Below are 23,491 nucleotides of genomic sequence, written 5' to 3'. Positions count from 1 at the left end.
GAATGTATGATGGATGCCTGTTTACATGTAGTTTACACTTATCAACATTAAACCTAATTTGCCATATAGTTTCCCAATCAAACGGTGCATTAAGGTGTGATTGTAAGTTGATGTTATGCCACTACATAGCTTGGTATCATCTACAAATAATGAAATGGAACCTTTATCCCAATCTCTATATCATTTATAAATGAAAAGCAAAGGGTCCCAACATTGAACTTTGGGGTGCACCACTAATAACCTTAGACCACTACTCTCTAAATATGGTCTTTTAGCCAGTTTTCTACCCGTTTATAAAAGGTATCAAAGAGACGGACTGATGGGGTAAGGCAGGCCACCATTCTATATAAGGAGGTATATGTATATTGCCTATTAGAAGGTCACTGAAACACATCCATTAGGGGTAATAGCATAAATCCCTTCCCCAAATTTCAAAAGACACATCTGTCTCCAATATACTGTATATGCAAATAATAATCTAATATAGGATCCACAATATGCTACAATTGAAATACTGCACCACCACTGCATCTATATATAAAAAACAAAATGGAGGACCCACCTATAAAATAAGTACACATAAAGACCATGATATACTAATGTTTAACAGTGGCCCAAATGGCACAAATTTTGTTGACAGAAGTTAGTGAACCCACTCTCTGTGTAGACAGCCTACTTTACCAGCATCCCTGTATGCATCTGTGTCCACCTCCTCCAACAAAAAGGCGGCCGCAAGTACTTGCCTATCTATGAGCCACCAGCATCCAAACGGAGTGAGAGGAATGGGGAAGAGACTGCAGCACCTCCCAGTGATCGGAGAATGCCACTGCAGGTAAGGGGGGCAGATTCCACAGCAGCAGTATGTGGAAATGACAGAGGCATCGCAATGGGCCATACGATAGCGCAGATTAAAATGGTGCCTTGCTATGCACATAGTGATGATGTTGCACAGGGGCACCCTTGTGTCCATACAATCCCACTAATATTAGTTTAACATAGAGAAGGAACAAGCCCATCGGCAAAGAAATTGGCACCGAATATGTGCTTATTGTTACTACCATTTTCCATATCTCTGTACATTGTGCTCACTAACAACACACATCTAAATGTTTTTTGAATTCATTTACTTTCCCGGCTGAAACCACCAACTGTGGAAGGGAGTGGCGCATTCTTACCGCTCTTACAGTAAAGGACCCCTTACGTTGTTTAAGACTGAATGGCTTTTCATCCAACTTCATAGTGCAGGCGTGTTCCCATTGGATCAGATTTAGCACAGCTGAGCCCAAAGAACCAAAGCTGTTGACCCCCACAGCTCCAGAAGTTCAGCAGCAGAAAAGGGACAGGGCAGCCCTGCAGTGAGGATTGCTATGTGTGACAGACCTAGCCGGGAGAGAGACTTTTGGAGGGGACTGAATGCTAGCCTCTTGCCGATCGATCGTGGGCCCTGGCATTTGGGGGAATGGTGCTCTTTGGGAGCTGTGTGCCTGGGAACCCTTGAGGTGGTATTACTGTGTGCTGGTGTCAATTCCAGCCACCTGTCTGTCTGTTGCCTGCTATGTGTATTGTAAATAAGTCTCTAGTATGGGATCTAAGAGTCATTAGATCCCCATTGTTGTTTGTGTTAATTAACTCTGCTATTGTGATAATGTTGATTGGGTTTTCTGAGCTACAAGACGGCCAGTCTGGCCTAAAGGTCATGTCTGAGTCATCTAGGCTGTCTAAAGGGATTAGTTAATTAGCCCATGTTAATTAGGTTTCTGGTCACAGGTGTATGTACAGAGTAATATAGGTACGCACCTCCTCTTTTATTGTATAAAAGAGCCTGTATTTTTCAATAAAAGAGATTCCTGGTGGAACTTACATACAGCCTGCCTGGTGTTTGTTCTGAGCTACACAACTGGATTAGAACGGCACATAGCTGTAGTTCTAGTCTCGGATGACCGAACAATCAGATGTTGCGATCTGCAATCTGATTCTATAGCAGCAGAGGAGTGTCAGGAGAGTGGAACCGAGCGAGCAGGGGCTCGTTACAATTGTTGGCAGTGGTGGGATTTGATCTCCAGTTACTGGGACACTCCAAACCAGCCTGCAGGAGAGCAACGCTGAAAGACTTACTTGAGAGCCGTGGAGGGAATGGTGGGATCGTGCTTCCTTGCCGTGAACACATCCAAACCATCACCTGGATCCAAGGTCCAGATAGCAGGAGAGGAGAGGTACAGATACCAGCCACCATGGAAGAGGAATTCAGAAGGAGGTTGCGAGAGATGCAGATACAGCACAGAGGACCAGTATCAGAGCAGGTCCTGCTAGGATGGTTTGATTCTATCTGCTGCGAACTCTGGAAGGAAGTGCTAGCCCGTGAGCAGCGAAACCAGGGAAAAGTTCTCCCCTCCATCCAGGTAAGGTACTGGTCACAGTATTAAGTGCGAATGCTGTTATTGGGGGAACAGCCGAACCAGGAGTGGACAGCTGAGTCAAGCAGGCTGATCTGGGCAGAAATGCGGTTGGACAAGAGCTACAGAGCCCTCCGGTGGTATGTAGCCCAAGTGTGCCCCTGGACAGTGGATGACAGCCCCACGGAAGGCTTTGACTACGATGGCCTGGGATTGTTATACTGGAGGCTGTCCGAGGACCCTGACTTTGGGAGTGATCGGGAGTGGCATTTGGAGGAAATAATGGAGCACAGAGAGCGAAGACTGAATGTCTCGGAAGTGCACTGGGCACAGGAAGATTTGGAGTTTCTGGCCGTTCAGGAATGGGAGCTTGAGATGGCCTACAGACAGCTGCTAGACTCTGCTCAGCAGCAGGGTGGGGCTCCCTTTGCCTGGGACTATCAGGAAATACCAGTTGACAACTCTGAAATCCTGGCTGAAGAGTTGACAATGTGGCAGAGTAACAGTGTGCTTTGCCAACCTGCCCCCGCAGCTATGGAGGCAGAGGTCTTATGGCGGATGCAGCAAGTGCTGACTGACCTTGATGATCCTGTTTCTGCATGGGATGATCTTGGATGGAGGAATGTGCCTGTCCAGCAGCATGCCAGAGAATCGACAGTGGAAAATCTGAAGATTGCCGTCCCCAAACCTGAAGTGCTGACAACAGGGAAGCGCTCTGCTAACCTCTGCCCAGCACTGATAGCATCTTCTGGGTTCCATGGAGAGGAGATGGTGAACCTTTATCCCCAGACACCAGTTGCAGAGACAGGGGATTTGATAGACTTTTCTGCTGAGGAAGAACAACCTGGTGAGCCTCCAGCAGAAGAAGAGCTGTTATTAGGGCCAAACTTCACTGTGCTCTGCCCAGCACCAACAGAAGTATCTGTGAAGTTACAAGGAACTTCCCCAGCTGAAGCGCTGGCAACCGGACAGAGGGTCCAAGATCTTTGCCATATACCTGCGGCGGTTCCGGAGGCTCAGGGTGAGAAGGAGGTGGTCACTTCCCAGCAGCAGATCAGGATACAGGGGGAGAAGGGAGAGGAGGTGTTCGTCGTCCCTCCCCAAACAGTTGGCCAGGGTGGAAGAAGTGGTCTTTCCTCCCCAGCAAAGATCTGTGCACCTGGGAGACAGTACCACAGACATATTGCCCCAACATCCAGATGAGGGAATGGAAAAGGAAGCAGCTGGCTCACCTCCCCAATGGCAGCTACACAGTTTGGGAGTGGAGGAAGCCAGCCTCCTGCCCCAATGGTTAGCCGGAGCGGAGGATGCGGAGTCCCCAGCAGAAGTGCTGGCAACAGGGCAGAGTGTTACCAACCTCTGCCGAGCACCAGCAACAACTACAAAGTTCCAGGGAGGCGGGGCAGGCGGCCTCCCTCCCCAACAGTTAGCCGGAACAGATGGTGTGGGGTTTCCAGCAGAAGGGCTGGCAACAGGGCCGAATACTGCTGGACTCTGCCCTCAACTAACAGAGGATGGATTTCCTGTGAAGGTGGATGGGACTTCAGTCTCCACCTGTATACCCCAGGGATGCTGGGCAGTCGGCCCAGATCCCCAACAGCATGACGGAGTGAGCCCAGACACCCTGTCTTCTCTCCAGCGGCAGAAAGGACTCCAGGGAGAAGGGCCAGTCCAGGCCTCTCCCCAGTGGCAGATATGTTCTCTGAGAGAGGCAGAGGTTGGCTGGGTGAGTAATGCTTTGTTTGGAACAATTTGTTTGGGGTACTGTGTGGGTACAGGCATTAGAGGACTGGAACTACTGACTAACTTCGGAGTCAACCCATCTGGGGTCTCCTCCTGTGTTAGTCTCCTACCGAAAGGGGAGAAATGTGACATACCAAGCGGGAGAGAGACTTTTGGAGGAGACTGAATACTAGCCTCTTGCCGATCTATCGTGGGCCCTGGCATTTGGGGGAACGGTGCTCTTTGTGAGTTGTGTGCCTGGGGACCCTTGAGGTGATATTACTGTGGATTCGGGTCCTGGTCCCCCAGGACACACAGACTCTGGGGACCCTGGATTTGCCATATTAGAAATAGTGGCCGATTCATAATGCTGGGACAAATACTGTTGGGAGGTGCTGGTGTCAATTCCAGCTACCTGTCTGTCGCCTGCTAGAAGGTGTATTGTAAATAAGTCTCTAGTATGGGATCTAAGAGTCATTAGATCCCCATTGTTGTTTGTGTTAATTAACTCTGCTATTGTGATAATGTTGATTGGGTTTTCTGAGCTACAAGACGGCCAGTCTGGCCTAAAGGTCATGTCTGAGTCATCTAGGCTGTCTAAAGGGATTAGTTAATTAGCCCATGTTAATTAGGTTTCTGGTCACAGGTGTATGTTCAGAGTAATATGAGCCGGAGGTACACACCTCCTCTTTTATTGTATAAAAGAGCCTGTATTTTTCAACAAAAGAGATTCCTGGTTGAACTTACATACAGCCTGCCTGGTGTTTGTTCTGAGCTACACAACTGGATTAGAACAGCACATAGCTGTAGTTCTAGTCCCGGAGCAATCTGCAATCTGATTCTATAGCAGCAGAGGAGTGTCGGGAGAGTGGAACCGAGCGAGCAGGGGCTCGTTACACTATGGATTCCAGCAGCCTGCACATTGTGGGAAATACTTTATTACTGGTAAGTATTGTAACTAAAGCTGTAGAGAATAAAAAATTTTTTTAGCTAAACTTCAGCTTTAAGACTACTTGCACGTAGACCTCATATTTTAGAGGTTTTAAAGATTAGTTTACAGCTACAGCATTAAACTTGCTCAGGCCATGGTGTGCTTTTCCTGTGGCGGCAAGAAAGTTAACCTCTATTGACTGGGGAGCCGCCAGTCTGTAAATTACTTACTACTCATAGTAAATGAACTTGTTATCATAAATGCCTTCAGCATTAAGCACAAGGTGACCTCTTATATAAACAGGCAGGTAGAGAAAAAAACCTGTCAGAAATGACTACAATGTCAGAAAACTAAAAGCAAAAGCCACGTTTGTTAGGGTCTTAAAACTATCAGTTTGAGGTTATTTTAAAATGGCAACACGACATACCAGACAAATGCAACTCTTTTTGGGAAAGTGTACTTGTTATGGCGTCTTTGTGTTTTATGCATATTTGCACACATTAGACTTTACTCAGTATGTCATGCTTAGTCAAAGTGTGCAAACAGAGAGAATATGCTATACAATGAACATTTTGTAAACTATTATCGTTTATGGTCTCAATTGCTGCATACAGAGACATGAGATCTGACATGCTGGAAAATCTTGAGTCTTTATTTTTATTTTTTTTACATTTTATTCTAGTTGTAGGCAAATTACAAATGGAAAAAAAATAGAAAAAATTGTGTATCAGTCATACGTAAGCCTAAATAAATATTGTCTAAATACAATAACTCTGTGTATTCATACTTGGATTGTAGCATCCTATGTGTATTTCTTCAAAATTTGTGCAGTAATCCAGCATGAAACCTACCCCCTGTAGTATCCCGCAGGACCCGCTAGGCCCCTTCCATCCTTCTGTTCTGAGAATGATCTATGAGCAGCATAGGAATGATGACACCGCTACTTTTACAAGGGTGTTTGGTGCACATCAATTGTTTTTTGTTTTCCTTAGTAGCAATTGTGGATGGTTTTTGTGCCTGGAGCTCAAATTTTAGCCCTCATGCACACAGGCTGTTAAAATAACGTTATGAAAACGCCAGTATCTTTGCAGTGATTTTTTTAAACTTTTTTTCAGCTTTTTTCAGCGTTTTTGCAATAGCGTTTTTAGCAGTTTTTAGCGTTTTTTTAGCATTTTTCCGCGTTAGCGTTTTTTAGCTTTTTTTTTTTTTTCAATTTTTTTTTTTTTTTTCAATGGATCAAAAACGTTAAAAAACGTTGGTGAATGACGTTTTTGAGCGTTTTTCAGCGTTAGAGCGTTTTTACAGCTGAAAAACGTCTCTCAGAACCCACTGGTCCTGGTTTTTTTTTACAGCTTAAAAACGCCTATGCCACTTGCAGCTCAAAAACGCCTAGGTGGGCATGAAGCCATAGACTAACATAGACAGGCCTTTTTAAGCTGCAAAAAAAGCTCAAAAAAGCAGCTGTAAAAACGTCCGTGTGCATGAGGACTAAAGAGTTACTAAACCCACAACAGTAAATCCAATCTGTATATGCTGTAAAGCACGCTTGTTATACTCACTGTGGAACCTAAGGGGTTAATCCTGTGCATTGTGTAAAAAAGTTGTTCGATCCTGTCTTCTCTGATATTCCCCTTCTGTTTCTGTCCCCAATCCATCCCCTGATAGTACAGAGCCTTAGGGGCACTCTGCTCAGTTTCATGTTATAGCTAGAGAGTTTTTTATTTTCTTGGGAGAGCGCATGTGATCAGCACAGGGCCAATCAGCACTGTCCAGACAGAGGGTCAGGGGTCCTGCAGCCTTATAGGAAAGTCAGAGGAGAATGAAAACTCCTCCTACAAGCTTTAACCAGACACAAATAGAAGTCACAAGACTGCTACATACTGCTGATGCAAGGGTATTTAGCAGTTTATATTTACTAATATAATTGCATTTCCATGTTCTGTGTACTGTGGGAGACCAGATTTAGTGAATCAAAGGTCCTGGTTTCAACACTTAGAACACTTTCAGTTCTATGGAAACAACAAAAACTTTTGCACTTTAAATTGAGCATGATATTAAAGCAGAACTGAACTGTATCTGATCACCACAAACTGAAAATCCTCATTAATTAATTTTTAATATTCAAAGCAAACTCGTCCATCCATTCATGGCTCCATGCTTTATTTTGTTGAAAAATCACTATGAAAATCACTTTGGTACAACGGGTATGTGAACCTTTGCTGTATGCTTCTTTGATTCTATTACCTCAGATACATTGTCCTTACTTTGTTCTTATTTATTAGGTGTTACATAGTACTGTAGGTGAGGTTGAAAAAAGACACATGTCCATCAAGTCCAACCTATGTGTGTGATTATATGTCAGTATTACATTGTATATCCCTGTATGTTGTGGTCGTTCAGGTGCTTATCTGATAGTCTTTTGAAACTATGGATGCTCCTCGCTGAGACCACCGCCTGTGGAAGGGAATTCCACATCCTTGCCGCTCTTACAGTAAAGAACCCTCTACGTAGTTTAAGGTTAAACCTCTTTTCTTCTAATTTTAGTGAGTGACCATGTGTCTTTTTAAACTCCCTTCCGCAAAAAGGTTTTACCCCTATTGTGGGGTCACCAGTACGGTATTTGTAAATTGAAATCATATCCCCTCTCAAGCGTCTCTTTTTCAGAGAGAATACGTTCAGTGCTCGCAACCTTTCTTCATAACTATTATTAATATCCTCCAGACCCTCTATTAACTTTGTTGCCCTTCTTTGTACTCACTTCATTTCCAGTACATCCTTCCTGAGGACTGGTGCCCAGAACTGGACAGCATACTCCAGGTTTTTATCACTTTATCTCATGAGTTAATCCCCCTTTTTAATGCATGCCAATATTCTGTTTGCTTTGTTAGCAGCAGCTTGGTATTGCATGCCGTTGCTGAGCCTATCATCTACTAGGACCCCCAGGTCCTTTTTATCCTATATTCCCCCAGAGGTTCACCCCCTAGTGAGTAGATTGCATTCATATTTTTGCCACATAAAAGGCATTATTTTACATTTTTCTACATTGAACCTTATTTGCCATGTAGTTGTCCACCCCATTCATTTGTTCAGATCTTCATGCAAGGTTTCCACATCCTGCGGAGAAGTTATTGCCCTGCTTAGCTTAGTATCATCAGAGATTGAACTGTTTACCCCATCCTCCAGGTCGTTTATGAACAAATTAAACAGGATTGGTGCCACAACAGAACACTGGGGGACCCCACTACCCTCCCCTGACCATTCCGAGTATTCCCTATTTATCACCATACCTTGTATGTATACATGACAATTCTTTATTGACATTTACACAATTATCGGAACTTTGTATAGTAACAGCAACAGTATTACTGGAAATATATACTTCTACAGATACAAAGCAGATTCTGTTTTATTTTCAGTGGCAACATTGTTTAATTTGTAACTTCACTAGAAACCCTCACTAGACCCCACCTGTTTGAATAACTTAAGACCCATCTCCCTGCTCCCGTTTGCCTCCAAGCTCATCGAACGCCTTGTTCATGACCAAATGAGTCGCTACCTCATGGACAACAACCTTCTCGACCGCCTACTGTCTGGCTTCCGCCCACAACATTCTACTGAAACTACCCTACTAAAACTCACCAATGACCTACTAACTGCTAAAACCAATGGTCACTACTCCATACTCATACTTTTAGACCTCTCTGCTGCCTTTGACACATTTGACCACCTGCTCCTCCTCAGCAAATTACACTCCTTTGGCCTCTGTGATTCTGCATTATCCTGGTTCTCCTCCTACCTATCTCAGCGCACTTTCAGTGTCACTTATAACTCCATCTCCTCCGCTCCCCTTCCTCTTTCTGTTGGGGTACCCCAAGGCTCCGTCCTCAATCTATACCTCTTCCCTGGGCCAGTTGATAACCTCCCATGCAGTGCCGGGACAAGGTCATGTGGTGCCCAGGGCGAAGATGGCAAACTGCACCCTCCCCGTGTAAACAAAGAGTCAGTGCTTTGCAGGGAAAGAAGAAAAAGTGATCATTCCCTCTGTAAAGAGCCCCTGTATTGATTGTCAACACAGAGTTCTGGGCTGTGATTTGACACAGCCGATCAGCATGTCCCAGCCATGAATCATTGGCTGGGATCTGCTGACAGTCCTGATGTGTCAAATCACAGGTGAGTAGGTGGGTGGGAGCATGCGCCCAAAACCCTGAAACAGGCAGCATCATAAGCCTGTAGCTGCCACCCCATAGCAGTATATGTACTGTGATGGGTCGGCAAATGGTTAATTACCAATGGCATTTGTAATATGCATCAAACAAAGCAAAAAATGGCGCTAATTATTCTAAAATAAACACGAACATCTAAAGCAGCCACAAATTCTACTGTGAGATATAACACAGTCCCAAATCATAAATCCATAAACAGAGTTGCGCTAATATTGAGTCAAGCACCAGTGATAAAAACAAAGTCCCAATGTGATAAAAAAAAGTTCTTTGGTAACATCCGCCACCTTGAGTGATACTGTGACAGTAACCTCCACCATAGATAAAGTGCTTGCTTTCCAGATTGCACAGACCTCCTATCAGGGAAGGTCAGTGACACTTGTGGCTCTAAACCCAGCCAGGTCCTTTAACCATCCCAGGAACCCCTTATGACAAGTGGACCCACCATCCAGGAAACAATATCACAGATGGTCCCCAAAATACAAAAAGGCTTGCTAGCCATACTGTAAAAATATTTAAAAACTTTATTTAAAGTATAAAATTTTGCTTTTACAGCAAAAACATGTAATCGCATAAGAATCAAAACAAGCCAGCTGGCTAATCGCAGCTACCTGTCCTTCTGGGATTCGCTCCATCACCTGACGTCACTGCGCTTCTCGAATCCCGGAAGGACGGGTAGCTGTGATTAGCCAGCCAGCTTGTTTTGATCCTTATGCGATTACATGTGATAGGAGGTCCATGCATTCGAGTAATTGGGACTTTGTTCTTATCACTGGTGTTTGACCCAATTTGTAATGTACAGCATGGAGGGGGGTTAATGTATTGCCATTGGTCACTGATGCATTAGTGACCAGTAGCAGTTAATTAACCCTTTTGTGCTGCATTAGTGGCACCAGTATCAGTGTTCATTAACCCCTTCATGCTGCAGCATAACACTGATACTCGTGCCACCAATGCAGCACAAAGGGGTTAAGTAACTGCTACTGGTCACTAATGCATCAGTGACCAATGGCAATACATTAACCCCCCTCCATGCTGTACATTACTGAAATGTAATACCATTGGTAATTAGCCTCCCCTCAGCCACCTCCAACCCCCCCCCCCCCCTAAATCTACAGAGTTAATTAAGCTGCAATCATCTGCTTTGCTTACTTGTGCAATACACACTGCAGTCACTCAGTGTTTAGTTCCTCCTCCTCGGTTCCTCTTGGTCACAGCCTCAGCAGCACTGTATGATGCTCCTGTGAGTCCTCCAATCCCGCCTCCCTTCATCACCGGTGTTCTGACAAGAAAGGGCCCCCCCATCGGATAGTGTCTGCCCTGAACTGCACAGGCGCTGCGCTTGCGCAGTACGTAAGGCAAAGGAGACACCGAAAGTAGAGCTGATGAACAGCTGTTATTCTTCTGAGACTTTCGGTGTCTCCTTTGTCCTCCGTACTGCGCAAGCGCTGCGCCTGCGCAGTACAGGGCGGGCACTATCCAATGTGGGACAAGACACCCGGCCTCTCAGTGAGTGACGTCACGCCGGGCCGGCCAGAACCACAAAGCGCCTGTCAGGGGGGAGTCCGAGTATCTCCACTGACAGGGAAGGCAATTGAAGGGCTGACATGTTAGCTTGTGCCGGGTGCAGGAGCGCACTCGGCACATCGTTGCAACTGCAGCTGGTGTGTACAATCGCACACACAGCCAGTTTTTAGAAGCCCAATTCACCTGCGCCCCCCTCCCTGCAGTAAACTGTATCGCCCAGGGCATCTGCCCCTTCCGCCCCTGCCTTGTACCGGCCCTGCTCCCATGGCTTCCAATACCACCCCTATGCCGATGACACCCAGATTTATCTCTCCACTCCTCAACTCACCCCCTCGATCTCCTCACGGATCTCAAACTTACTGAATGACATATCGGCATGGATGTCGCACCACTTCCTCAAACGTAATCTTTCTAAAACTGAGCTTGTTATATTTCCTCCTTCACGGTCCCCCCCGTGACTTCACCATTAATATCAATAACACAACCATTGGTCCCTCCACACATGCCAGGGTCCTGGGTGTAATTCTTGACTCTGACCCCTCCTTCAGCCCCAGTATCTAATCACTGGCTAAATCCTGCCGCCTTAACCTCCGCAACATCTCCAGAATTCGACCCTTCCTAACTAATGACACCACAAAGGAACTTATTCACTTCTTGATTATTTCCCGCCTTGACTACTGCAACTCTCTCCTTAATGGCCTACCCTTAAGCAGGCTATCCCCCCTTCAGTCTATTATGAATGCTGCTGCTAGACTAATACACCTCACTAATCGATCCGTGACTGCCGACCCTCTCTGCCAATCTCTTCCCTGGCTTCCCCTACCCCACCGTGTAAAATTCAAAATGCTAACCAGAACATACAAGGCCATTCACAACATCGCCCCCATCTACATCACCAACCTCATCTGCAGCTATCGCCCAAATCGTCCTCTCTGCTTCTCCCAGGACCTCCTGCTCTTTAGCTCCCTTGTTACCTCCTCCCATGCTCGCCTTCAGGACTTCTCCAGAGCCTGTCCCATCCTCTGGAACTCCCTGCCCCAGTATGTCCGATCAGCCCCTACCCTGTCCACCTTTAGGAGATCCCTGAAAACTCATTTATTCAGGGAAGCCTATCCCACACCCACATAACAACTATCCCCGAGCCACCCCATCAAATCATTCTCTACAGCCATTACCTTTTGTACCACCACCCCCTCCCTTTAGAATGTAAGCTCTACGAGCAGGGCCCTCCTGTACCTTTTGTATTGTACTGTAATTGTGTTGTCCCCCCTATACATTGTAAAGCGCTGCGTAAACTGTTGGCGCTATAGAAATCGCATATAATAATAATAATAAATAATAATAACTTTAAGGGCCCATTCATACATTGGTTTTGCATTAATGCACACACATTAATTTGTGTTGTTTTAGGGCAACCCAATTAAATGAATCGGCTGCCAATGCACTAAATCATTACAAAAAAAGGGACATGTCAGTGGCATACTAACTAATGCCCTGTACACACGGTCGGATTTTCCAACGGAAAATGTGTGATAGGACCTTGTTGTCGGAAATTCTGACCGTGTGTAGGCTCCATCACACATTTTCCATCGGAATTTCCGACACACAAAGTTTGAGAGCTTGCTATAAAATTTTCCAACAACAAAATCCGTTGTCGGAAATTCAGATCATGTGTACACAAATCCGACGCACAAAGTGCCACACATGCTCAGAATAAATTAAGAGACGAAAGCTTACTGCCCCGTTTATAGTCCCCACGTACGTGTTTTACGTCACCGCGTTCAGAACGATCAGATTTTCCGACAACTTTGTGTGACCGTGTGTATGCAAGACAAGTTTGAGCCAACATCCGTCGGAAAAAATCCATGGATTTTGTTGTCGGAATGTCCGATCAATGTCCGACCGTGTGTACAGGGCATAATGGGGATGGGGTGGGGTGCGGTCCACACTGGGTGTGGAATCACTGACCTTTATTTTCTTGTGTTGCAGGGTACTGCCCATGCAATGCACAAGAAGGAAAATGTCAGGTGGCTGTGAACCCCCCAGTGAATCCGCACCCTGTACTTTTGTAGGTGTAAAATAAAAAAAATATATATAATTTACAGCTACAATGGAGCTCAGCGTGGAAATAAGTCCCCTCCCCTGCTCCGACCATGTGACAGAGATGAGAAGATTTCCTTTTACACTGAGCCTCCGCATATCATCTGCTGAGTGAGAGTGTCTGGGGGAGGGTAGGGGGTGTCTATCCCAGGGGTAAAGGTGTCTTCACTGAGAAATTTGTACTGGGAAGGGGGAATTTGGGAATTTTTATTGCAAATGGTTCGGGTATTTTTATGTTTAATTAGTTCATTCCATGTCACATTTTTCACATCGTTCCATATTATTTTCTTCATCACACATATATATATATATATATATATATATATATATATATATACACAGTACATATATTACATTTACATTTATTTTTATTATTTGTCATTATATTTTTTATTATTTTTTTTATTATTATTTTTCATTTATTCACACTTTTTTATATTTCAAATTTTCATCACATCATTTCATTACTTTTAATTTTTTTTCACTTTTTATTTTATTTTACACATTATATTTTTTTTCACTTCATCCACTTTCAATCACATAGCATGAACAAACTATTGCACACACCTATTACCCCTTTACATATCTGAGTGACTGCCGATGATGCTTAAATACTCCCCATATGCATGGGATCTCTATCTCCATGACTAAGCTCCGGGGGGCGGAGAAAAATGTGTTGGGGGTGTGGCCTGGTTGGAGCCCAGGCTGAGGTTTCCTCTCTGACACTAACCACAGGACAAGATGGATGTGCGGCTTTAGGGATTACCTCCTCCCTTTTCCTTTGAGCTACAGCAGGAGCCAAGATGAGCTCCATCCTTTGCCGTCACTCCCAGTAGCAGCTGCGAAATGACCACCTACACCCCACAAAGAACCCGAGTGGCACACCAAGATACCATAGGTAACAGGGAAAAAAAAGGATATCAATTTTGTTTGGGTACAACATCGCACAACCACGCAATTGTCAGTTAAATTAACGCAGTGCCGTATCGCAAAAAATGGGCTGGTCATTAAGGGGGCAAATCTTCCGGGACTGAAGTGATTAATTAGAGCTGGGCAAGACAAGTCCCTCTCAGGCTCCCATGTCTCATACAACTTGTGATGTGTGACAGTGTACTTACAGTACTCGGATTCGGACTCCTGCAGACAATGCTGCTATGGGAAACTCACTGGTGGCAGAATGGAAAGGGTGAGGGTCAATGCCGAGCCTCCAAAACATGGACACAGTGACAGGCAGGCTGCAACACCTCAGGCAGCAGCAGGTGCTGTGCAGGTGGACTTTGGACAGCTGCTCAGCTCACACTCAGGCACAGGCAGCTCTCTTCAGACGTGCTCCCTTCCCTCAGGCTCTGAGCCACGCTGAAGATGATGGAAGAGGTTGGTGGGTGGAGGCAGGGCTAATTGACTGAGCTGAGCGCTGTGAATGCTGGGGCGGCCTCTGACGTCACTGGTTGCTAGACGCCGGGCATGCAGCAACCAGTGCAGCGGACAGCCAGTCAGGATCAGCCCTGCTCCTGCTGACTGATCCGACCTCCGGGTGGCTAATAGGCGTGAAAGCTCAAACACACATGCTTATATATATGTGTGTGTGTATATATATATATATATATATATATATATATATATATATATATATATATATATATATATATATATATATATATACACTATGATGTCAAAAGTATTGGGACGCCTGCCTTTACATGCACATGACCTTGTTAATGACAACCCAGTCTTAGCCCGTAGGGTTCAATATTGAGTTGGCCTACCTTTGCAGCTATAACAGCTTCAACTCTTCTAGGAAGGCTGTCCACAAGATTTTGGAGTGTGTCTATGGGAATGTTTGACCATTCTTTCAGAAGCGCATTTGTGAGGTCAGGAACTGATGTTGGACGAGAAGGCTTGGCTCGCAGTCTGCACTCTAATTCATCCCAAAGGTGTTCTATGAGGTTCAGGTCAGGACTCTGTGCAGGCTAGTCAAGTTCCTCCACCCCAAACTCGCTCATCCATGTCTTTATGGAATATTGAAGCCTATTGAGATTTCCATACATTAGCCGCTTCAGCCCCGGAAGATTTTAACCCCTTCCTGACCAAAGCACTTTTTGCAATTCGGCACTGCGTCTCTTTAACTGACAATTGCGCAGTCGTGCGATGTTGTACCCAAACAAAATTGACGCCCTTTTTTTCTTACAAATAGAGCTTTCTTTTGGTGGTATTTTATCACCTCTGTGGTTTTTATTTTTTGCTATAATAAATATCCCCAAAAATATATAAAGAAAACAATTTGTTTTCCTCAGTTTAGGCCTATATGTATTCTTCTACATATTTTTGGTAAAAAAAAAAATTCGCAATAAGCTTGGTTTGCGCAAAAGTTTTATAGATTTATGGCATTTTTATTATTAATTTTTTTTATTGCTAATGGTGGCGATCTGTGATTTTTATTGTGACTGCGACAATATGGCGGACACATCGGACACTTTTGACACTATTTTGGGACCATTGTCATTTATACAGCGATCAGTTCTATAAAAATGCACTGATTACTGTGTTACTGTGTAAATGACATCGGCAGGGAAGGGGGTTAAAAACTAGGGGGCGATCAAGGGGTTAAGTGTGTTCTAACTGTGGGGGGATGGGCTACCACTGACATGACAGTGATCACTGCTCCCGATCACAGGGAGCAGTGATCTCTGTCATGTCACAAGGCAGAACGGGGAAATGCCTTGTTTACATAGGCATCTCCCCGTTCTGCGGCTCCGTGACACGATCACGGGACACCGTCAGACATCAAGTCCGTGGGACGCCCATTTGCCCACCGCTGCCATTGTGCCGACGTATATCGGCGTGCAGCGGTCGGCAAGTGGTTAGAGAATTCCACCATTATTTTTAAGTTACTGATCAGTAAGTTAGCGCTGTACTTTTTTTTGTGGTGTGGGAACACATAACAGTGCTTAGCATCAAGCCTTTTACTGACACTTTTTTTTATTTTACCTCCAGTAGTTTATAGTAAATAGTAGTGTGGTTATTACCTATTATACTAAAGATCGGCATATGGAATTATTAAACATCAACAGATTTCAGTTGTGCCCCACCAGGCCGGCCCCCCATGGGCAATGTGCCTGGCTGCTAAGTTCATCGCCCCATCCCTGCACTCAGTGCACTGATTGGCAGCACTGATAAGCAGCTATGATTGGCACTAATAGGCAGCACTGATTGGCACTAATAGAAAGCACTGATGGGTCCTGATTGGCACTGATAGGTGGCACTGATTGGCAGCAGTAATGGCACTGATAGTCAGCTCTGATTGACACTGATAGGCAGTTCTGTTTGGCAGCATTTAGTGGCACTGATTGGCAGCACTGATGGGCACTATTTGTCAGCACTGATAGGTGGCACTGATTGGAAGCACTGGCACTGATTGGCATCGGTAGGTGGCACCGATTGGAAACACTGATTGGCTTTGATAGGTGGTATTGGTTGGCACTGATATTAGGCAGCCCTGATTGGCACTTACAGGTGGCACTGATTGGAAGCACTGAGTGGCACTGACAGGTGGAACTGATTGGAAACACGGACTAGCACTGACAGGTGGCACTGATTGGAGGCACTGATTGGTACTGACAGGTGGCACTGTGAGCCGATATTGATGCTTAGTGAAACTGTGTGTGAAACTGACATGTAATGTAACTGCATGCAGAGTGAGACCAGCTGTCAAAATTCAGGGGTGATGTCGGGGGTAGGCGGGACATAGCAGCTATCAAACACCAGCCGATGATTGGACTGCTTAAGACCCCATCCCTTTGGCTGGTGTTTGATAGCTGCCCACCCCCCGACATCAAAGCTCAATTTTGACAGCTGGTCTCTCTCTGTATTCAGTTACATTACATGACAGTTTCACGCATTCAGCAGCTCTGGCAAGCATCAATATCGGCTCAGTGTGAAAATGTCTCACAGGCAGCACAGACTGCACACTCATTGGATGCAGCCTTCCACAGGCAGACCTCGGGAGACAGCCGCCACGGGTGACCGCACGGGTACAACTTGTCACTGCCAGCTGACGCCCATCTTAAAATGCCACCTGCAACCATGGGCCCACTGGGTCCCATGGTAGGACCCGGCCCTGGGGGTCGGTCTGTGTTGGGGGGATTTATGTACTGAGGGGTTTGTACAGGGAGTCAGTCTGTGCTGGGGTTCTCAATCTAAATAAAGGGGTCTGTGCTGGGGGTGGGGAGTTTTTCTGTACTAAGGGGTCTGTGCTGGAGGAGGTCGGTCTGTATTAAGGGGTCTATGCTGGGGGAGTGGTCTGTACAAAGGGAGAATTTTATTGTGCGCGGGGTTTATCTGTACTGAGGGGTCTGTGCTGAGTGGGATCTGTCTGTACTGAGGGATCTGTGCTGGGGGGCCAGTGTTGGGAAGGTCAGTCTGTGCTGGGGGCCCATCTGAATTGAAGGTTCTGTGCTGGGGAATGGCCTTTCTAATGGAGTCTGTACTAAGGGGGTAGGCTGGGAGGGGGGGATTTAAAGATGTTATGGAAGATATTACTGTGGGGGTATGGGGTTTGTACTGGAAAGAGGGTGTCATTTTGGTTGTACTCGGAAAAATGGCCTGTGCATTACATACTCCTAAACCCTGCACTATAGACACATAGGGGTTCATTCAAATGGGCTCTCTGTGCACTACCGCTTTTTGCTGCGCCTGCATCCACCTCAGAGGTACGCACAGGCAGCGAAGTGGGTGCAATGTCTGCTTGAATAGCAAAATTTGACATGTGGGCTGGTGTGCTGAGCACGCTGCTATGTTTCTTTCGACCATTTATTTAGGGGGGGGGGATAACTATCCCCAGGTGCCAAATATGCTAGGTACACCACTGGGACATGCACCATTATTTTGCGGTGCAGTGAACCATAACACAAAGTGTGTTGCATGTGTTGCAGCACAAGTAAGTTCCTTTAGTGCATTGGGGTGCCATTTAAAAACAATGGCAACACAACACACTGAACCCAATGCAATATTGTGAATGGACCCATAAAGTAAGCTCCAAAGCCTATTTCAGTATATACAGTGGGGACGGAAAGTATTCAGACCACCCTACATTTTTCACTTTGTTATATTGCAGCCATTTGTTAAAATCATTTAAGTTCATTTTCTTTCCTCATTAATGTACACACAGCACCCCATATTGACAGAAAAACACAGAATTGTTGACATTTTTGCAGATTTATTAAAAAAGAAAAACTGAAATATCACATGGTCCTAAGTATTCAGACCCTTTGATTTGACACTCATATTTAACTCAGGTGCTGTCCATTTCTTTTGATCATCCTTGAGATGGTTCTACACCTTCATTTGAGTCCAGCTGTGTTTGATTATACTTATTGGACTTGATTAGGAAAGCCACACACCTGTCTATATAAGACCTTACAGCTCACAGTGCATGTCAGAGCAAATGAGAATCATGAGGTCAAAGGAACTGCCTGAAGAGCTCAGAGACAGAATTGTGGCAAGGCAAAGATCTGGCCAAGGTTACAAAAAAATTTCTGCTGCACTTAAGGTTCCTAAGAACACAGTAGCCTCCATATTCCTTAAATGGAAGACGTTTGGGATGACCAGAACCCTTCCTAGAGCTGGCCGTCCGGCCAAACTGAGCTATCGGGGGAGAAGAGCCTTGGTGAGAGAGGTAAAGAAGAACCAAAAGATCACTGTGGCTGAGCTCCAGAGATGCAGTCGGGAGATGAGAGAAAGTTGTAGAAAGTCAACCATCACTGCAACCCTCCACCAGTCAGGGCTTTATGGCAGAGTGGCCCGACGGAAGCCTCTCCTCAGTGCAAGACACATGAAAGCCTGCATGGAGTTTGCTAAAAAAAACCTGAAGGACTCCAAGATGGTGAGAAATAAGATTCTCTGGTCTGATGAGACCAAGATAGAACTTTTTTGGCCTTAATTCTAAGCGGTATGTGTGGAGAAAACCAGTCACTGCTCTTCACCTGTCCAATACAGTCCCAACAGTGAAGCATGGTGGTAGCAGCATCATGCTGTTGGGGTGTTTTTCATCTGCAGGGACAGGATGACTGGTTGCAACCGAGGGAAAGATGAATGCGGCCAAGTACAGGGATATCCTGGACGAAAACCTTCTCCAGAGTGCTCAGGACCTCAGACTGGGCCGAAAGATTACCTTCCAACAAGACAATGACATTAAGCACACAGCTAAAACAACGTAGAAGTGGCTTCACAACAACTCCGTGACTGTTCTTGAATGGCCCAGCCAGAGCCCTGACTTAAACCCAATTGAGCATCTCTGGAGAGACCTAAAAATGGCTGTCCACCAACGTTTACCATCCAACCTGACAGAACTAGAGAGGATCTGAAAGGATGAATGGCAGAGGATCCCCAAATCCAGGTGTGAAAAACTTGTTGCATCTTTCCCAAAAAGACTCAAGGCTGCATTAGATCAAAAGGGTGCTTCTACTAAATACTGAGCAAAGGGTCTGAATACTTAGGACCATGTGATATTTCAGTTTTTCTTTTTTAATAAATCTGCAAAAATGTCACAATTCTGTGTTTTTCTGTCAATATGGGGTGCTGTGTGTACATTAATGAGGAAAAAAAATGAACTTAACCACTTCAGCCCCGGACCATTTGGCTGCCTAAAGACCAGAGGACTTTTTACAATTTGGCACTGCGCTGCTTTAACTGATGATTGCGTGGTCATGCAATGCTGTACTCAAACGAAATTTGCGTCCTTTTCTTACCACAAATAGAGCTTTCTTTTGATGGTATTTGATCACCTCTGCCGTTTTTATTTTTTGCGCTATAAACGGAAAAAGAACGAAAATTTTAAAAAAAAAATGATATTTTCTACTTTTTGTTATAAAAAAAATCCAACAAACTCAATTTTAGTCATACATTTAGGCCAAAATGTATTCGGCCACATGTCTTTAGTAAAAAAAATGTCAATAAGCGTATATTTATTGGTTTGTGCAAAAGTTATAGCGTCTGCAACCTAGGGTACATTTTCTGGAATTTACACAGCTTTTAGTTTATGACTGCCTATGCCATTTCTTGAGGTGCTAAAATGGCAGGGTGGTACAAAACCCCCCCAAATGACCCCATTTTGGAAAGTAGACACCCCAAGGAATTTGCTAAGAGGCATGTTGAGCCCATTGAATATTAATGTTTTTTGTCCCAAGTGATTGAATAATGACAAATAAAAAAAAAATAAAAAATTACAAAAAGTTGTCACTAAATGATATATTGCTCACACAGGCCATGGGCATATGTGGAATTGCACCCCAAAATACGTTTAGCTGCTTCTCCTGAGTATGGGGATACGACATGTGTGGGACTTTTTGGGAGCCTAGCCGCGTACGGGGCCCCGAAAACCAATCACTGCCTTCAGGATTTCTAAGGGTGTAAATTTTTTATTTCACTCTTCACTGCCTATCACAGTTTCGGAGGCCATGGAATGCCCAGGTGGCACAAAACCCCCCCAAATGACCCCATTTTGGAAAGTAGACACCCCAAGCTATTTGCTGAGAGGCATGGTGAGTATTTTGCAGCTCTCATTTGTTTTTGAAAATGAAGAAAGACAAGAAAAAAAATGTTTTTCCTTTTTTTAATTTTCAAAACTTTGTGACAAAAAGTGGGGTCTGCAAAATACTCACTATACCTCTCAACAAATAGCTTGGGGTGTCTACTTTCCAAAATGGGGTCATTTGGGGGGGGGGGGGGTTGTGCCACCTGGGCATTCCATGGCCTCCGAAAGTGTGATAGGCAGTGAAGAGTGAAATCAAAAATTTACGCCCTTAGAAAGCCTGAAGGCGGTGCTTGGTTTTCGGGGTCCCGCACGCGGCTAGGCTCCCAAAAAGTCTCACACATGTGGTATCCCCGTACTCAGGAGAAGCAACAGAATGCATTTTGGGGTGTAATTTCACATATTCCCATGGCATGTTTGAGCAATATATCATTTAGTGACAACTTTGTGCAAAAAAAAAAAAATTTGATTCTCTTTCCCGCAACTTGTGTCACAATATAAAATATTCCATGGACTCGACATGCCTCTCAGCAAATAGCTTGGGGTGTCTACTTTCCAAAATGGGGTCATTTGGGGGGAGGTTTGAACTGTCCTGGCATTTTATGCACAACATTTAGAAGCTTATGTCACACATCACCCTCTCTTCTAACCACTTGAAGACAATGCCCCTTCTGACACTTTTTGTTTACATGAAAAAATTACTTTGAACCCCCAAACATTATATATTTTTTTACAGCAAATGCCCTACAGATTAAAATGGTGGGTGTTTCATTTTTTTTTCACACAGTATTTGCGCAGCGATTTTTCAAACGCATTTTTTGGGGAAAAAACACACTTTTTAAAATTTTAATGCACTAAAACACACTATATTGCCCAAATGTTTGATGAAATAAAAAGATGATCTTAGGCCGAGTACATGGATACCAAACATGACATGCTTTAAAATTGCGCACAAACGTGCAGTGGCAACAAAATAAATACATTTTTAAAAGCCTTTAAAAGCCTTTACAGGTTACCACTTTAGATTTACAGAGGAGGTCTACTGCTAAAATTACTGCCCTCGATCTGACCTTCGCGGTGATACCTCACATGCATGGTGCAATTGCTGTTTACATTTGACGCCAGACCGACGCTTGCGTTCGCCTTAGCGCGAGAGCAGGGGGGGACAGGGGTGCTTTTTTTTTTTTTCTTTATTTTTTTTTTCTTTTTTATCTTATTGTTAAACTGTTCCTTTCATTTTTTTTTTAAATCATTTTTATTGTTATGTAGGGAATGTAAATATCCCCTATGATAGCAATAGGTAGTGACAGGTACTCTTTGTTGAAAAATTGGGGTCTATTAGACCCTAGATCTCTCCTCTGCCCTCAAAGCATCTGACCACACCAAGATCGGTGTGATAAAATGCTTTCCCAATTTCCCAATGGCGCTGTTTACATCCGGTGAAATCTAAGTCATAAAATGCTCGTAGCTTCCGGTTTCTTAGGCCATAGAGATGTTTGGAGCCACTCTGGTCTCTGATCAGCTCTATGGTCAGCTGGCTGAATCATTGGCTGCATTCTCAGGTTCCCTGTTGAGACAGGAGAGCCAGAGAAAAACACGGAAGACGGTGGGGGGGGGCATTCCCTCCCACTGCTTGTAAAAGCAGTTTAGAGGCTAGTTAGCCGCTAGGATTGCCTTTACATGAAAGCCGACCGCTGGCTGAAAAGAATGATACCAAGATGATACTTAAACCTGCAGGCATCATTCTGGTATAACCACTCAAAGTCGTGAATGGCGTACCTGAAGACAAAAAAATGGTTAACAATAAAGCACAGTAAACAGTAAAGTATAAAAAAAATTGCATACCTGAAAAGCAAACATGATAAAACATAATAACAATAAAACATTGCAGAATAGAATACAGTAAAAAAGAGCAGAACAATAGAGAGAGAATAGAGAGAGAGAGAACAATAAAACGACAACTATTATTTTTTATTTTATATTTTTTTTTGTGTTTTTTTTTTTACACTGTTTTTGTAACTGTAACTTTTATAACGGTAACCGGTTCCAGGTTCGGGTCTCTCAAAATGCGATGGCATCTTGGGAGACCCTGTGAAAGTGTGTCCTAGTCTGTGCAATGCTGTACCCTACGCTAATACTCAACTAGTGCATGGTAGCGTTCAAAACATTCACCAATGCAAAGACCAGGATTGTCAGGACAGGAGGGACAATAATAGCGGGTGTCACGCCTATATCCGCGCTTGCTGCAGACACAACATCTTTTTTGGGGGGGGTTTGTTGGGTAGGGGTACTCGGGAGGACATAAAGAAAATGTCTCTCATGCAGCCGACTGCATTTGGTTGGGGATGTGCATGGGGGAAGTACGGGCGCTGCAGAAGTGGTGGGTACCCAATTAGGATTGGCGAATGCAGCAGGAAGGGCATTATGGGCACGACGGCCTGTGTTTGTCTTCTTGGTGGCAGCGGGACACTACTTGTGCTTGCCACCTCACCAGCTTGAACTGCACTTATGGGACTCGCCACGTCACCAAGTGTTACTGCAGTGCTGGTTTGACTTTGACCGGGGTGTACTAGGCCACTGGTGCTTGCCAGTTCACCAAAGCGCTACCAAAAAAACTGTTAGCGATCGCAGGGATCAGGCCTGACTCTGCGAACGCTGCAGTTATGCGTTTAGTGTTTTGTAAGTGTCAGTGATCGATCGATACTGCACTTGGGTGGGCTGGGCTGGGCCGGGCGGAGGGGCAAAACGCAGGTGCTAGCAGGTATCTGGGCTGATCCCGCTAACACTGCGTTTTTGGGAACCCTAAACTGCTGGGGACGCTAGTATAGATCTGATCGGATCAGATATTGATCCGTTCAGATACTATACCACTAAGGGAGGTGTACGGTGCGTGCGTGGGTGTTAGCGCTACTGGCGCTAACTTGATGCTGCTTGGGGCTGGTGCTTACCAGTTCACCAAAATGCTACCAAAAAAATTGTTAGCGATCGCAGGGATCAGGCCTGACTCTGCGAACGCTGCAGTTATGCGTTTAGTGTTTTGTAAGTGACAGTGATCGATCGATACTGCACT

The 23,491-nt window shown here is 44.8% G+C and overlaps 1 protein-coding gene across 2 annotated transcripts in view; it reads left to right on the top strand.

The window, feature by feature from the left end:
• The window catches only part of MFSD4A (major facilitator superfamily domain containing 4A), a 217,474-nt gene that overhangs the window by 87,009 nt on the left and 106,974 nt on the right, over positions 1-23,491 (top strand). Inside the window, exon 1 of one of the 2 annotated variants that reach the window (XM_073615799.1) lies at positions 4,841-5,060. The exons of the other annotated variant lie outside the window; for it this stretch is intronic. The gene's annotated coding sequence lies outside the window, so the exon portion shown is untranslated. Of the gene's footprint in view, positions 1-4,840; positions 5,061-23,491 lie in introns of those variants that run through there. 2 annotated transcript variants of the gene reach the window in all.

The sequence above is a fragment of the Aquarana catesbeiana genome, linkage group LG02 (genome assembly GCF_042186555.1).
Source record: "Aquarana catesbeiana isolate 2022-GZ linkage group LG02, ASM4218655v1, whole genome shotgun sequence".
Classification (NCBI taxonomy): Eukaryota; Metazoa; Chordata; class Amphibia; order Anura; family Ranidae; genus Aquarana; species Aquarana catesbeiana.
Note: the sequence above shows the minus strand (reverse complement) of the source record. Positions and strands in the feature narration are given on the sequence as shown.